This window comes from Spermophilus citellus, assembly GCF_964194105.1.
Source record: "Spermophilus citellus genome assembly, chromosome: X".
NCBI classification, from domain to species: Eukaryota; Metazoa; Chordata; class Mammalia; order Rodentia; family Sciuridae; genus Spermophilus; species Spermophilus citellus.
Window position 1 is genome coordinate 44,776,923 of NC_138190.1, and position 17,612 is coordinate 44,794,534.

The window sequence follows — 17,612 nt, forward strand, 5'->3', positions numbered from 1 at the left end:
GGCAATACATTCTCCAATATATTAAAAGCCATTTTTAAAAAACGACATGTAATACATGTTGAGAAAGATGTGGAGAAACTGGTGGGAATGCAAAATGGTACAGCTGTTACAGAAAACAGTTTGGCTTTTCCTCAAAAGTTAAACATGATCAAGTGATTTCACTCCTGGGTACATATCAAAGAGAAATGAAAATATGTGTTTACAGAAACTTGTACATACATGTACAAAGCAGCGTTATTCATAATAGCCAAAGACTATCAGCAGCCCCAAATGTCCATCAACTAATGAATATATAAACCAAATGTGGTAGTATATCCACATAATGAAATATTTTTCAGCCATAAAAGTACTGATATATACTTCAAGACGGATGAAAACTGAAAATCATTATACTATCTGAAAGAAGCCAGAAACAAAAGGAACCATGGGCTGGGGATGTGGCTCAAGCGGTAGCGCGCTCGCCTGGCATGCGTGCGGCCCGGGTTCGATCCTCAGCACCACATACCAACAAAGATGTTGTGTCCGACGAGAACTAAAAAATAAATATTAAAAATTCTCTCTCTCTCTCTCTCACTCTCTCTCCTCTCTCACTCTCTCTTTAAAAAAAAAAGGAACCAGTATACGATTCTATTTACATAAAATGTATAGAATCCACAAATCCGTAAATAAAAGAAGAAGATAATTACATGAATGACAAGGGAATAGAGAAGGGGGAAGAGATGTTAACAGTATGGGGTGGGTCCTATGTTTTAATCCATTCTTTATTGCAAAATATCTAAGACTGTAATGTAAACAAACAAACAAAGGTTTACTTTGGTTCACGGCTCAGAGGTCTAGTAGCATCGTGCCAGCATCTTCTTGATTTCTGGTGAGGTAGCAGAGATGAAAGCACACAACTTCTTCTATAGCAAATCCATTCCTAAAATAAAAAAAAAAAGTCTATTCAAGAGAACACAGCCTCATCACCTAAATAACTCTTAAGGGACCCACCACACCCAATACTGCCTCATTTAAGAACAAACTTCAATATGAATTTAGGTACAGACAATCATTCAGAATATAGCATTCTAGAAATGGTTACTGTGATGGCTCACAACCTTTTGAATGTTACAGTACTTGAGTTATAGCTTTATAACATTAAATGTTAAAAAAGGAAAACTACATGTAAACTTGTATATTTTGATGATTTTTGGCAAATACAATCTACTATATCAAAAAATGAAATAAGCAGTCCGTATCTTGCCTCTATCAGTATAATCATCAGAGGAGACTGCTGCAATCACTTTAGGTATTTTGTTGGCCTTGCTTTCTGCATTTGTAAGCATCCAGTGTGTGTGTGTGTGTGTGTGTGTGTGTGTGTGTGTGTGTGTGTGTGTGTGTATCTCCTAATGACCAATCCCCATTAACAGCATGACATGAAAAAAAGCATTATGGCCAGGAGAAACCAGTTCTTTTATCTGGTTCAAGTACAGAGGATGTTACATCACACAATATGAACATTTCATCTTTCACTTACCTTGACTACAATCATTAACTATTTAAGCTTATTATCCCCACAAGTAATGTCCTCGTCATACCATTGTACAGATTTTCAATTGCTTCCCTAATACACAGTTTTGGACATAGAATTGCCAGGTCAAAGGACTCTTTCCTAACTAACATCAATGGAGGGCCTACTTTGTGCCTCACACTATTCTAGGTGATAGGGAAAGAGAAAGAAATAGAGCCAACAATATACAATTCTACTGAGGGGGAGGTGGTTTAATTTAGTACTGACGGATATAGAGAGACCTGAGGTTGTCTTTCCAATTCACATGCATACACAAGTTTTTGTGTGGACATGTTTTCATTTTGGGGGGATATGTACCAAGAAGTGGAATACCGGGCCACATGATGCTCTGTATTTAATTTTGTGGAACTGTTTCCAAAGTGACTGCATCATTTTACATTCCAACCAGCATCTTATGAGGGTTTCACTTTCTTCACATACTTAACCAACATGTTTTTTGGAAAACATCCTAGCAGGTGTGAAGTGCTATCTCAACATGATTCATAGATACATTTCCCTGAAGCTAATGATATGGAGCTCCTTTTCATGTGCTTATCAGCATTTGGATATCTTCTCTGGACAAACTGTATTTAGATTCTTTGCCCATCTTCTAATTGGGTTTTCTTTTCTATTGAGTTGAGAGGTGAGTGTGTGTGTTTTATAGATAGAAGTACTTTATCACATATGATTTGCAAAACATTTTTCTTATACTTTGGGTTGACGTTTCGCTTTCTTGATGTATTCTTTGAAGTATAAAAGTTCAAATTTTGGTGATGCCACATTATCTATTTTGCCTTGGTTGTTCGTGCATCCATGTCACATCTAGTAAATTGTTGCCCAAACCAAGGTTTTTGAAGACTTATGTCTCTGTTTCCTTCCGATAATTTTAAAGTCTTACATTTAGGTCTGTAATTCATTTTAATTGTAGACAGTGTGACATACAGGTCTAAATTCATTCCTTTGTGTATGGACATCCAGGTTATGCCAGGACAATCCACTGAAAAGACTTTTTTACTAGGTAACAGGCTTTGCATCCTTGACAACAATAAGTTGACCACAGAAATACGGCTTTCAGAAAACTCCATTTTACGCCACTAAAATTATGTCAGTACCACTCTGTCTTGATTGCAGTAAATCTATAGTAGGTTTTCAAATCAGGGAGGGTGAATCTTGCAACTTTGTTGTGTTTCAAGATTGTTTTGGCTATTGTGGAAGCCTTTTTCCCCTACATTTTTATTAGGGCTTTAGAATTGTACATAATGGTGGTATTTGATGGTACATACTTGTACATGCGCACAACAATATAATTTGGCCAATATCACTCCCCAAGCACTCCCTCCCTCCATCCCCACTTCCCACTCCTTGGTCCCTTTCCTGTACAGACCAAACTTTCATTTCCACCTTTCTTTTCCCTTTTCCTTTCTAGCTTCCGCATATAAGAGAAAACATAGCTCCTTTTATGGTTGGAGTTTGACTTACTTTGCTTAACATAATGGCTCTTGTTCCATCCATTTTCCTGCAAATGACATACTTTCACTTTTCTTTTTTTTTCACTTAAGAATTATTAGTCAGTTCTCTTAATATGGGAAAATCCCCATGTGTCTGAGCAAACCACAGACGGTCGTTTGACTTTCACTTTTCTTTATGGCTTAATAATTAACTCCACTGAGTACACATACCACATTTTCTTTACCCATTCAACCATTGGACAACTAGGCTAGTTCAATAGTTTGGTTATTGTGAGTTGTGCTGCTATAAACATGGGTATGCACATACCACTATAGTATGATTTTAATTCAGGAAAAATACCAAGGAGTGATATACTTGGGTCATACGGGATTTCCATGCCTAGTCTTTTCAGGGCCCGCCACTGTGATTTCCATAGTAGTTGCACTAATTTACAATCCCACCAACAGTGTAAAAGTGTTCCTTTTTCTCCACATCCTCTTTGCAGGAGACTTTCATTTCATTAGAATTATAGCACCCTCTTGTAATTTAGGGAGATAAGTAATTAGAATTTTGATAGGGATTGCAGCGAGTCGTAAGATCTCCTTGGGGAGTATAATTGACACTAATAGTAAGTCTTCTAGTCCATGCATGTGAGATCTGTGTACATACATGCAAGCACACATACATGCTCCCAAGTGTGCACACACACATTTGCACGTGCATGAAAACACACACAATGGGTAGGTTATGAGCACCTCCTTCTTGCTACTCTCCATTAATACCATGCCATGAAATTGCCAAGTCAAAGGATGTTTCCTTACCAACGTCAATGGAGGGCCTATTCTGTGCCTGACACTGTTCTAGGTGCTGGGGAGAAAGCAAAGAATATAGTGGATAACAGTCTCCCTCTACTGAGGGGGAGGTGGTAGAATTTAATGATCGATGCAGACACAGAGACCTGCAGTTGTCTTGTTGATTCACAGTTCCATCAGTGATGAGGGTAAGGAATGTCCCATTCTGACATCCTAAGTACCACTCCCGAGGCAGGGGCTCCATCTAGGAGGCTGGACTCTACACTAGGCACTCTACAAGAACAGGAATATGCAACTCATGCATTAGACAATATTAGGAGATGGGAATGGAATTGTCCACTAAGCAGTGTCAGGGTCACAAAGGCAACACCCATTGGATGTGCTGTCAGGGATGGGGTAGGGAATAGAGATGAAAAGACTCATTAGAAACAGACTAATATTAGCACCAGGGACTGAAATGGAGCAACTTATATTTGACGCACATATGACTACGTCAAAGGAACCCCACTATTATGTATAACGATAATGCACTAATAAAAACAATTTTAAAAAGAAAGAAATAGCTTGAAACTGCCCCTTCTGGGAGAATCAGCAAGTACTGGGGACACTGAGAAGGAATAGGCTGGATGCACAGGGTGGGTGAAACTTCCCTTCACTGAAATGTACCACTAAAGGCCCAGATGAAGCAGTACACTTTGGGATAGACCACTGGGGAAGGGAGCCTTGTATTTTAAAATAAACCATTCTGCGTCATGTGCAATGGGCTTCCCACCAAGCAGGAACCTTAACACATCCAGTCAGGATGAGGCCTCTGAAGACTCTCAGGTCACTGTCATTCCATGTATGGCCCCAGCTACTTGGCTCTACAGATCCAACCCTAGTGCATCCAAGAAAAAAGGCGAAGAGTTAAGTGAATGGTTCTGGGGTGGAGCAGCAGGGCAGAAATTAAGGATGACACTAAAGTCTGTTTGGTTTAGATATGATTGCCATTCAGGACCTTCCAGGTTAGAGAGCATGCACGGTCTGGGTGTCAGGGGTGCTGTCTTAGTTTGGAAGCTTACAGCCCCAAAGGTGGGGCTTCAAATAGTGGAGATGGAGGTGGATGTGGAGAGTTCAGGATCCTACCCTGGAACCTCAGTCAACTCACCAGTCCAAAAGGCAGAAGGTATTACCAGGTCAGTAAGATCACTGGCTCGTTAAAAAAATGCCTGATGGATCCCATTATATTGATCGGAAAGCCCACTATCAGTTTACAGACACACCAAGAAAACCATTCACAGTCAGAAATCTGTGAATGCAGTTCAAAGAGGATTGGGTTCCTCCAGAACCAGTCCTGATTCCTCCAGGGAGATGGCAACCTGATCCATAAAAAGAAGTAAATGCTTAAATGATGTCTTTTTAGGCATTAGGCAGCAGAGATGTTGAGAGCATCTTGGTAATTAGGGCTTAGGTGGATTCTTAAGGGAACGAATATATCACCAGGCATCAATTAAGCCCTGACTTTGTTCAAACATCTTCCAGAAATGCGGCAGGTATGAGACTGAGTCCTCAGGGAGTGGAGATCCACCAGGGGATCGGAGATGAGCCAGTGTGTGTGTCTCCCAAGAAGATGAGGCCCACCAGGAAGGCCACATCAGCCTCACACCCAAAACAGCACTGCCTCCCAGCTGTGACTGCCCATGAACAAACAGCCCTACCCCAGGGTTGCTCTCCTGGTGTATGTGTGGAAAGATATCTGTACTATGTCAAATTACACCAAGCTATGTGTAAGTACAGAGACCCTCCCACCCCATTCCCTTTATACCTGATTTATGAATTGGAAGGGGACAAGCATACTCAGAGGAAAACAGAAAGGACTGGGAATGAGGGGCTGATGAGGGGGCGGGGTCAGAGGGACAGTAGCACCCCTCCATATCGGTGTATGGTCGGTGCCATATAGCCCTGGCACTCTGCGGCAAACACTTTCACCATGTGCCCCTTTCATCTTGGGTCATTCATGCTCAAAGGATCTGCAGAGGGCCATCTGTTCAGGGTCGAGGAGGGCAGAGAAAATCAGGGGGCTCCTGGATTCACATGCTCAAGAGTCAGAAAGACACCATTCAGGGTGAACAGGATGCTGGGCAGGAGGTCCATTGTTGAGCTGGAGGCGGGTTCCTAGAAGCATCAGATCTGCTGTAACCACCAGAAGACCATCGTGGTTGACAGGGACACACTCAGCCTCTCCTTACCCAAAGAGTGATACTGTGGCATAAGGGCATCTCAGGCCTGAGGGCAGTGAGGGTTCATCTCCAGGATGGCACAAGACTTCTTACCTAGAACATATTCTCACTATGATAGGCACAGGACTACAGGGTGCATCAGGCCCAGGTATATGTGAATCATTCCCCAGAAGCAGCCTCTGGGGGCAGAACCTGGGTCTTCATCCCCTGGAAAAGGATACTCAGGTGCTTTGACCAGGGTCCAGATGTAGGGGTTCATTCTCATTCTGCCCTATTTCCATCTCTCTCTCTCTCAGTAGTAGGGATAGAATTCAGGGGCAATCAACCACTAATAAAGAGCCCCAGTCAAGTTTTGTATTCTATTTACAGACAGGATTGAACTGAGTTGCTTAGTGCCTTGCTAAATTGCTGGAGCTGGCTATGGACTCACAAGCCTCCTGTCTCTACCTCGGAAGATTACAGGCATGCACCACCATGCCTGGCCCTCCTTTCTCTTTCATCCCACCCCCGTGTCTCACTCAGGAGACTGGGAGAAACATGGCTGTGGCCCTATCTAGCATGGATCCTGGAAGGAGTGACATTGTGGGTGTCACTGAGGCCATCCATCACATCACTGAGTTATTTCAAGGTCTGTGTCCAAAATGAGAGGTCCCTGGCCCATTACAGGTTGTCAGTTGTCTGACTAGTTTCAGGATGTCCACCCAGGATGTGAGGTCTGTTGAGCCCTGAGGGGCTTGTGTCCAGAGTGAAGGATCTCAGGGTTCTTTATGAATGTGTGTGCTGGTGTGTGAGGTATGTGATCTGTTTTAGGTGCTGTGTCTACCATATACATTCTCTGCAGTTTTTGTTCTGCATGTCCAGAATTAGGGTTTGAGCTCTGCAGAGTAGCGATGTGCAAAATGTGATGCAACCCGACATTCCTCACCCTATGCTCATGAGATCACAGATGTTATCCAAAACAAGGGTGTCTGATCTTTTTTGATTCCGGATCCTGAATGTGACCTCTGTGACCCAATCATAAGTCTGTATCCCAGGGACTGAGGTTGCTGCAATTTTGAGGGGTTGACCATTTCCTGGTTTGCGAACTTTGGGCTTTGTGCACCAGGCTCTGACTTCTCTGAGATGTCGGTTACACATACCTTCATGCATGAGGTCTCTGTGTTTTCAGTACCAGCCCTCTCAGATGTGCATGTGCCTGCATACCAGGGTAGGGATCCAAGCTTTTGTGGATTTGTATGTCCAGGGTGGGAGGTCTGGGAGCTATTTGGGTTTTTAAGTCGTGAGTTATGAAGTTGTTGGCATGCAGTTGAGTCTACACTTCAGAACTTGACATCTCAGGGCTCTTCTGAGTCCCTGGCCTCATTCATTGAGCTGAGCAATCTAGGTTCAGTCAAGTGTGAGGTATTGCGTGTCCAAAGATTTGAGGTCTGTGAGTTGTGCTTTCCTGGATTGCGTTCTGGGTTCTGCGTGGCACTGGGATACTTGGGGTTTGGTGACTTATAGGGTGAGGTCCCTGAAGTAGCTGGAAGTTCATGTCCAAGGTGTGATGGTTCTGAGCTGAGGGAAGATCTGTGTCACAGAGACAGGCATGGTCTGCCTTTTGTTCAGTATTCCAGGGTCTCAAACACCTGAGCTATGAGTAGGTTCCACTCTGGGAAGAGAGACATTGTCACATTCCCAAGTTCAGACAGGAGGGTTTTGACCTCCTCCTGATGTTTCATTTTCACAACTGTCCAGAAACAGTGAGAGGTTATCCTGAGACTCCGTTCACTTCAGCTTCCCAAAGCCCACATTCCTTATCTAAATGTTCAGTTTAGTCAGCTTCCTTCAGACCCTGCCCTGGGTTGAGAATCCTGCTGCTCTTTAGAAAGACAAGGCACCTCCCTCAGCCACAGCTGAGGAAATCTCAGTGACAAGGGAAAACGGGCCCCCCACCCAAGTACGAACAGGACATACCCATCTTGTCCTGGGATATTATGGTCTGCTTCCTTCTAGGCCTCACGACACCCAGAAAGTAACCAAGGCAGAGGCACTGCTGCAGCTCATCACCCACACAATTAAGGGCCTGGATCCCAGGACACTGCTGGGTAAGAGAAGACACTAGCTCTTGGGAGCACCTTTGAACCTCTATGGGACTTTTACCTGAGAAGCACTGACGGCACTGTATCCAGACCCCTTCGGACCCTTCCTCCCATTGGACACATCTGAAATCAGAAGTTGGGGCTGGGGAAAAGAAAGGGATGCCGTGAAAGGCCATCTCTGGCCAGGGAAAGAGGATGGGCCCTACTGTCCAGCAGGAAATGCAGGATGAAAGTGCACAGATCATTTACCAGAAACGTGGGTTGGGCCGATGATAGTGAACTATCTCATAAGATCACCTCCATCTCCAAGATACCCATGGTTTCATGGTATTAACTTCTCACTAACCACACGTTATACACTGCTACATGAGAGAGAGGTTCAGAGACAGAACTCTTGGTTCCTTCTCTGGTAACTTGGAACGTGGTGACATGACAGGTTCCTGATAACGACCCATGCCATTTCCACGTTGCGCACAATGGGATAACAAGCCAAGTGGAGAATGGGATGTTCTCTTCAACTGCCAGGATTAGTGTTTCAAGCCAATTGTACCAGAGCAGGAAGCTTTAGCCATTTTCCAAAACACCCTCTGTTGGAGGACAAGCAACCCCTTGCTTCTACCGCATGTGTTCCCAAACCTGCAGAGTATCGAGGACAGTGCCTTCAGGATCATAGACAAGAGCACCCTGTCTATCACATGCTGGGGAAACTTCCTTCTTAATGACAAGTGAGCTTTGTGGGACTCACCTTGCACCTTGGCCTCAGAGCACTATTCGCTGTGGAGCCCAGCTGCCAGTCTCTGGAGGGGTGAAGTCTGGGGAAGCCTTCTCACCTGTAGGGTCAGGGGAAAGGGAGTCACACCCCATGACGTTTCTAGCTTCTCTTATTCTCCAATTCCATAAGGCCAATGGGAACTTCATGGATGTGTGTTGAGCCTCCCCTCTGTAACAGGCATGGGAATCGTCTCACTATTATTTAACAGTGAGATCCTTTGGGGGCAAGTCATCTGAGCACTGGGGGAGGTAGAAATCTTCTGCTTACTCTTGAAACACACACAAAAAAAGGTTGAAAATGAGAAAAAGGGACGAGGGAAACAAGTTCACACACAGAGTTCAAAGCATCTCATAGTCACCCAACCACATTAATCACACTGCTCTCCTGAGTGTTTCCTAAGGTGACGTGGTTTGTTTTCAACTTACCACTTCCAGGAATGACTTGAGGCTCCAAACTAGGGCCAAAATGCTGACTAAATTAAAATTTCTGGAAAGTCAGTGTGTGGGGTTTGAAACGAAACCGGGCAGCCTTGAGACTCAGATGACAGAACTGTTCGGCAATAATTGTGCCTCAGACTGATGCAGCTGCTGCCACACAGCGACCTGGCCTGAGCACACTGAGGCCACTACCAGATGGGGGAAACTAGGACCCAACAGGGTCTCAGTCCAGTGGGAAAGGACACACGACCCTTCCAGCGACAAACCTGTGGATGGTCTTCTCTGAGCCAGGGCAGCTTGCAGAGCTAGGGTTCATCTGGGAACAGAATTAACAGAAATCCCTGCCCAGGGACCTGGGGATGTGATTCAGAGGTAGAGTTCCTGCTTCACATTTGTCTCCAATGATAGGGACATCTACATCAGCCGCAGCAAAGAGAATGGGACTGTGGCCCTGAATGGGCACGTCTAGGAGGGCAATAACATACTCTTCGTAAGTGTTGAAGGCCTAAAGAACCTACTCTAGACCTGTTTCATAATGCAGCCTATGCTCCGTCACTGTAAGTGCAGCACAGGTTATAGTGCAGAATGGACTGAAGAGATGTCGAGGTGAATGGGAGCCGTAGCTATGGTGCTCCTGCCAGTGTCTGCCTTCACCATGGTCATGGCCTAGGCTGTCACGAGACACTGGTAACACCTTTGGAAGGCTTGCTGTCTTCTAGTGCTCCCAGTGAACTTCACATTTCTCTTACCCTCCTTCCCTGCTGTTGTCCCATAATCCTTCTCTCTCTCTCTCTCTCTGCACAGCTAACACATGACTTAAAGGGCCTGATTCCCACCCAGAAGCTTGCTGTTCAAAATCTCCAAGTCGTCATATTCTAATCAAAGTGTAAAGGTATAACTGGGAGGAACGCTGAAGAAAACAAATGAGGAGTTTTGTGTTTTACTAAGACTGTCAACAGAAACTCACCTACTACCCAAGCCTGAAAACACCCATCACCATGGGTGACAGCATTTTTCTTAGCTGGCATGCCATGAAGGCCAGCTGCAGGACATGAGATAAAGATATACATGGTACACACACATATGCATATGTGACAGCATGATACCAATGCCTTAGGGAAACTGAAGAGGTGAGAAAGCTACTACCTGGTTTCTAAGATTATGATTTAAAAGATGATTTTAGCTGAAGAATTTAAAGAGCTATTTGCAAAGAACATATTGCGCCATAGTGGAAATGCCCACTCAGTGTCATCTAAAAAATTAACAACTGAAGGAACTAACTGAAAATCACAGAAGAATGGTATTTCTTTTCACAATAGCCAAGGTGAAGGAGAGGTAAAATTTGCTACAAGATAGCAAAATCTGCTCCCATCAGTAAGTACTAAAAACCTTGTGATATTAAGGTAAGACTCATCAATCTCTAGCTACCCTAGTGGCTTCTTTGGTACCTTTCAGTGCTGCTAAAGGTCAGCTGGGTTGACTCGGATCAGGGTTATGGCAAAGGGACCAAACCGACCCTTCAAAACCATTCTGGAAGGACAAAAGATAGTGCCTCCAAGGTGGCACCTGAACCCTCTCAGGTTACCTACTGGTCCTTTAGGTTTCTATTAACAGGCAAACCCCGAGAAAAGGAACTGCCTTCTGGACAGGATGAGCATGAAATCAGCTCTGTTTCTGATTTACGAAAGACGAGAAGGCCTGGACTGTTTTTTTTTTTTTTTTTTTTTTTTTTTTTGGGAAAGTCTCCAAACACAGAGCATGGCCTTTAATAAGTTAACAAATGATTTTTCAGAGACAGGGTAGGGAGAGGAAGAAATGCTATTGAATCAGAAATATTGAAATGGACAAGTAAGCTGCAGGTGCGAGTATCAAACAGAGTAACTAGAGTCCCCATGGAGAAGGAGACATTTTGACACAGATGAGAAGAGGAAGAAGATTCAGTCAAGCAGACACCAGGGGTCAGGGTTTTCCACACAGAGAGAACAGCTGGGAAGTGTGTCTGAGGCAGAGCTTGCCGAAACAGTGCAGACACACTGCAAGGACACCAGAGCAGCCTGGAGTGAGGAAGAGCTGAGCAGAAGGCTGAAAGTGTGAGGGTCAGAGGGCCAGGCTGCTGTGGGACGAAGAAGCTTCAGCTCTATCAGCCGGACAGTAAAGGACAACAGAGGGTCACAGATGCCCAGGCAAGGCAAGGTGTGGGGAAAGGAGAGAGGTGGGGCAAGAGAAATCAGCAAATAGGAGGGTTTGGGCAAAAAGCTAGGACCACAACCAGGTAAGGCTGAGAGAGCCCATGGGGACCTCACTGGCATCTTCATACTGTCCACAGCCTTGTCTCAAGGGACATCTCTGCTCTAGCCACAGTACCACATACTCAAATACCAGGCCCAAATTCACTCAGTAGTCCTCCTGCTGAACAGGGGTCTACTATGTGCACCGGACACTTGAGAAACTCTGGTGACGGACCAGAGCAATACTACTGGGAGGCTAGACTGGAGCCTGATGGACCAAGAGACTGCCCAACATATACTCACAATATTTGGAACCTCTTTCCTCAGAGTTCCAGAATTAGACATGGGATGAAACCACGATCTTCCTTTCCACCCTGGCGGAAGACAATCCAAGCACAGGGGAACCCTTTGTTCATTGTCGTTTCTGCTACAGAAATAACTGTAACTATAACAGCTATCCGTTTCTGTCCAAGTAACTTTGCTCAAAGTTCTTCAATCACTAAATAAGCAAGTTCTAACCACTTGCTGGGCAAGGAGATGGGAAGGAGCATGCAGGGATGACATAGGCAGTACCTTTGCAGGCTGAGGACCTCCCCCCGCACTCTGGTGTGGTGGGAGAAGAACTATGCCAGAGTTTAAGCCACAGCACCCCACGAACATACAGAAGGGCAACTCACACTCACCTACAGGGTGTCTGGGAGGGTTTGCTCGGGCCACACTCACCAGAGAGGGGTCGGCGTCGCAGATAGGTGCTCTGATTATCCACATCATAGAATGGAGAGAGCTGAAGAACAGAGCTAGACTTCCATCCTCAGTCTGGTGGGCCCCACATCACTATGCTTCGGTGTCTGGTCGACTCCAGGGCTGTGTTGAAGCCATTACAAACATTTCTTCTGGCACTGCTTGCCTCTGAATTCCTATTATCTGTCAGGGAATGAGATTAAACAGAGTGAGACATAATTTGAGGGTGGAACTGAAGATTTCCTGCTGGAAGAGAAAGCCCTGTGCCACTGTAAGCTGAAGCCAACCTTTCCCACCAAGGAGACTCCAGGGCTCTCGGGTCACAGCAGCTCCTGGGAAGGCAGACACTGAGTGTCCTAGAACCCTCAGGGTGGCTTCACCTGATGGGGGCCCATGTTTCTCAGATGCACGTGGTGTTGGAACAACAAGGACCATCCAACACAGCACGGTATCTGCATCTCGGCAGGCAGCTCTGAAACCCAAACAGATGGTTTTGCTGTACCTGGAAAGAGGCCTGGCTATAAAATTGGACAGAACTGGGATGTGAATCCCAGACCCAGGCTCTTCTGCATCAGCAATCCAACTTCTTACTGTTCGTCTCCCTTTGCTATGCAGAACCAGATGCTAGGGCCCCTGGGATTCTAGCTTACACTCCAGGCAGGATGAGGTTGAGAATGGTGGTGGTGGGACTGGTGCCATTTCCACCTTTTCTTATTTATTGTTCCCGTGTCCACAGCACATACTTCATTTCACGCTTAGGTGTGCTGAGTTAAAAGGAATTACACTGGGCTTCAGTGAACAAAATTCATGCGCACAGTTTACTATGTTGCAGATAGAACCAGCTGTGGACCTGACTTCTCTAGTGGATGGTGTAAAACTGACACAGAATCCCATGTGGGAAGCGGATGGCATCCTTAGTAAAAGATAAATGACGAGTTGCATGCAAGCACTGCAAAGTCCCTTGGAGGGTCCCCGAGTCAAGACTAATGACCTTGGCCTCTCTGCTGACCCACGCCCTGGCAAAGGGAGGACAGCTCGGCTAGTACACTTTCTTTTTAGTTATACAAGACAGCAGACTCCATTTTGAGATATTTAAACAAGCATGGTATATATCTTATTCTAATTAAAATCACAGTCTTGTGGATGGACACCATGTTGAGATTCACTGTGGTGTATTCACATATATACACATAGGAAAGTTATGTCAGACTCATTCCTCTGTCTCAGAATGCTTTGTCACTGCAGAAAGCTCAGACTGTATCTAAGACGGAACCTGCCGTGGACCATCATTACTCCAAAACAGTCGTTATCAAGGGCAGATCAAATCTTGTTTACTTAATTTCCTTGGTCAAGGAGGCTATAAAGTGACAGATTCGTTCCTTGTTTCTGCTACTTAACTCTCCACTGCAAGGGAGACTCCCAGCCTGCATCCCATCATGGTACAAAAACTATAGCTGCAACTGCAAATTCCAAAGTCAAATGCAACACTGGGTCCATATGAATGAAGGGGAGATCTTTGTGAATGTATGCTATTCTCTTCCTTGAAATCTTTTACACATATGCCTTTATTACTATTTACATAGGTGTCACTATTCTTTAAGCTTATTTTTATCTTATATAATTAAGGCATACGACATGATGTTTTGCACTACATACACAGTGAAGTGATTACTGAGGTCTATCAAATTAAACTGTGGCCTTCCACACTTACCATTGTGTATCGTATTTCTCAGTAAAACTTGCCCCGGAAGCCCAGCTCTCAGACCTATTCCAATTAGTCAGTCGATCTGGGAAATCTATAAGGAATCTTCATCATGTGCCAAGTCAGTAAGCTTTTCCAGCCATCTACTCCCTAGGTAAAACAGAAAGTGCAGCTAGGCGTGATGGCAAACACCTGTAATCCCAGCGGCTGGGGAGGCTGAGGCAGGAGGATCATGAGTTAAAAGCCAGCCTCAGCAACTCAACCAGGCCTTAAGCAACTCAGTGATGCCCTGTCTCTAAATAAAATGTAAAACAAAACAAAACAAAACACCAAAACCAAAGGGTGGTATGTTGGAGAAAAAGGTGTGCAGAGGGTGGGCGTGGACAGTTTCAGTTTGGGACATGCTGATCATTAACTGTTGTGGGAGTCAACCACAACAGTGACTCTGGGGAGCTGACCTAACCTCTCAGTGCCTAGCATGCCATTTCTGTGATTGGAGAATAATAAATAAGAATTAGAAAACATGACTTAATTAGTTTCATCTGTTTAGTGTAGGGGAATGTTCTCTTTTTATCCAGAAGCATGGTGGTGGTTATGGTCAGGTACTCACCATGCAAAAATGGGAATCTCTCTACTTACCCACATATAGGCTTCGGGTGTGCTCACCACAGAACATGTTTTGCAAATGCTGAAAGATTGGCAGGAAGGAAGGGGGGGAGGAGGAAAAGTAAGTAAATTGAATATAATCCGAGCTGACCACCTCCTGCGTGGAGCATAATTGTCTGTCTCCTATGGAAGACTTAACCTCTCCTCCTCTCATCCTTCAAGCTCCTGATAATAGGCCCTCTCTCTCTCCAGCCGGTAGGGCACGGGCTTTGGGATCCACTTTCCCTACCACTCTTTTCTCTTGGAGGTCACGTCCACTGCCCCAGAGTTCACCGAGTGCAAAAATGTGACTGGTGGGTGGTTAGTTGGCTCAAGAGGTCTACAGTTTAGGAGGGAGGACTGATTCAGATATCTGGATCTGGAATGGGGTAATGAAGCCACAGACACTTGGATTTGCATCAGTGATACCCCAGTTATTCCCTGTGTAACTCTGGGCTGGTTATGAAACCTCTCTGTGGCCGTTACCTCACTTTATAAACATTTTTGTTTGGCGCTGGGGATCCAACCTAGGGTCGCCAACCTGCTGGGCAAAACCTCTGCCACCTGAGCTCCAGCCCTCATTTGGGGCTGGGGACAAAGTTCAGTGGCAGAGGGCATTCCTAGGTGGCGCAAGTCCCTGGGTTCCATATCCAGCACTGGAACACAAAAAGTCACCTCATCTATAAAACGAGGATGATGATCCCGATCTGGGACAATTACTGATTTCTGCCTTCACCTACACCACGAGTATGCGACCATCTGGAAAGTATAAAATGCTGTTCATGGGTTAGTAACTTCCAGGGCAAAATGATCATCTCTTTCCATACATATGGATCTGCTTGGAAAGGCATGAAAGATGCCCTGCTTAGTTTGACCTTGTTGACAATGTTGAACATCTCCTGACTCCTGATGCAAGTCATGGCGAAGAAATTCCAGCATGATTTCCTGCTCTGGGAAACGCTGACCACAAAGGACCACCCTTCCCCATGCGACTAAAGTTATGTGGCCTGCACTCTGTCCACCCGGCCACCAGTCCCACACAACTCGGATATGACAGGCCCTCCTGACTCCTGGTCCACTGTCTGTCTCAAGGATGATGCGCTTAGTTTCTTCTCCTCGACTAGCTGGGCAGCGATAATCACTCCCCATCCAGTTTACAGAGAGCACCTCTGATCATATCAATAACCTCCGTCCCCGTAAATCTCCCCCAGTATACCCTGTCTATTCCTCGCGAAAAAGCAAAGGCAAGAGCCACCCCGCCGCGACACTAGTATCCACATCCAAGGCCCTCTGCCTACTGCAGCAGCCCCAATGGATTCCATGTCTTTGCGTGTGTGCGTGCGCACGCGCGTTCCTCCTCGGTGGGCTCCTTCCGCCCTTGCAAAAGCAGCTAGTGAAAAAAACCCAAATCACAGAGCGGGTATCCGGTCTCGCGCGCTCCAGACCAGAACGAGCCAGCCCGTCCCCGAGCAGGTGGCCTCCCGTGGCCCCCTCGCCGGTTCCCACGAGCCCCGCCTGTGACGTCACCTCCGCTGCCCGGAATCTCTTCCCACGGCCTCGGCGAGCATCGCCGCGTCCCGGACCCGCGCTCTCGAGGTCGCGAGGGCCCGCGGCGGTGCGCTGCCCGGACGGCGGGCGGCCTCGACGCCGCCGCTCCGCGGGGCCGAGAGGGAACGCGCGGGCCGCGACCCCCTAGCCTGCCGCTCCGCGGAGCAACCCGGGCCGTCCCCTTCCCGACTCGCACTGCAGCTGCCACAGCGAACCCAGGTCCCCGGTCTCCTCCTCCCAGGCGTCCCTGCCCTCTGACGCACGCCAGGCCCACAGACCCCGCCTTCCCTGGCGCGGCCTCTCTAGCCTCCGGAGGGCGGCTCCTCTCGGTGATCTTAACCCTTTCCTTCCAAGCGCCGCGGTGCGTTACCAGGGCTGAGGAGAGCCGGCGGCGCGCCGGCGAGCAGACGCCCGGACCCGCTCCGGAGAAAGACCGCGCGTGAGACAGCCCGAGTGACACCGAGACCTAAGGAGCCCGAGCGACAGAGATAGAGAGAAGCGGGTGGGAGAGAGGCTCGGAGAGACGGAGAGCGTGGGAGCCACAGAGAGACAGGGAGAGACTGAGAGAGACTGGGAGGCGAGGGGGCTGGGAGAGAGACAGACGCAGAGGGAGCCAGAGACCCCGAGAGACGGAGAGAGAGGGAGGCCGAGGGGGAGAGACAGAGTCTCCCTGGCACCGGCTGGGTGAGAGAAGGAGAAGAGAAGGGGGTGGGGGAGAGACTCGGAGAGAACCTCCTGGACCAGGCCAGGTGCGCCTGTGGGTCCTGGGACCGGAGTCCTCCTTTGGCCAGCCGTGAAGGGCGCTTTCCGAGGGGACCGTTGTTTTTCTCAGACGCCCCATCTCGTCCTTATCAGAATGGCGGGTGGACAGTCTGCGTGTGGCGTATTTCTCTTTCTCTAGCTGGGGCCCGGCGTTTTGAAGCCGAGAGATAGGACTGAAACTTCCTGTGGGCATCCTTAACAGCTGGGTGCGATCGGGCTCGAATCCGTGTTCAACAGGTTCAGAAATAACCTGTTTCCTCGGTATCGCCTCCCACTCCGCCTCATCTCCCACCCCACCATAGGAGACAAAAATCTCTGAAGTGATTTCAAGGAAGGCGACATTTCCCAAATGGAAACGTCAGAGAAAGTCTTCCCAGGATGCGTGAGAGCCAGAGGGCTCAGGATGTGACTTAGAAGCAGGCAGGCTCTTAGTAGGCTCTGTGATTCCTGCATTCGCATGCAAGTGTTTGGACCTTTTCCATCAAATCACTATGCGAGCTGCAGTGTGTGATGTTCAGAGAGGGAGGGCATCTTTGGTCGTCCCGTTGGCTGCAATGCAGCCGATCCTGGGCAGTTGACCTGGGTGGGATCAGCAATTTGGTGTCATGATAGGCTGACAGATTTCCACTGGCACTTCCCTTGCGGTTTCCCTAGATTCACACGGTCC

The 17,612-nt window shown here is 46.9% G+C and overlaps 1 long non-coding RNA gene across 16 annotated transcripts; it reads right to left on the bottom strand.

Annotated features, from left to right (window-relative positions):
* Positions 1-608: 608 nt before the first annotated feature.
* LOC308639319 lies at positions 609-17,369 on the bottom strand. 16 transcript variants are annotated; one of them, XR_014020043.1, is made up of 9 exons: positions 16,163-16,301; positions 14,630-14,678; positions 14,000-14,140; positions 12,271-12,471; positions 11,851-11,971; positions 8,856-8,940; positions 8,172-8,252; positions 3,820-3,865; positions 609-919 (listed from the first exon to the last, which is right to left on the bottom strand). It is a non-coding gene; the product is annotated as an uncharacterized lncRNA (long non-coding RNA). The 16 variants fall into 16 exon arrangements; XR_014020039.1 differs by lacking the exon at positions 3,820-3,865 and having other exon boundaries at positions 11,851-11,921; XR_014020040.1 differs by lacking the exon at positions 3,820-3,865 and having other exon boundaries at positions 8,856-9,050; positions 11,851-11,921.
* Positions 17,370-17,612: the final 243 nt, after the last annotated feature.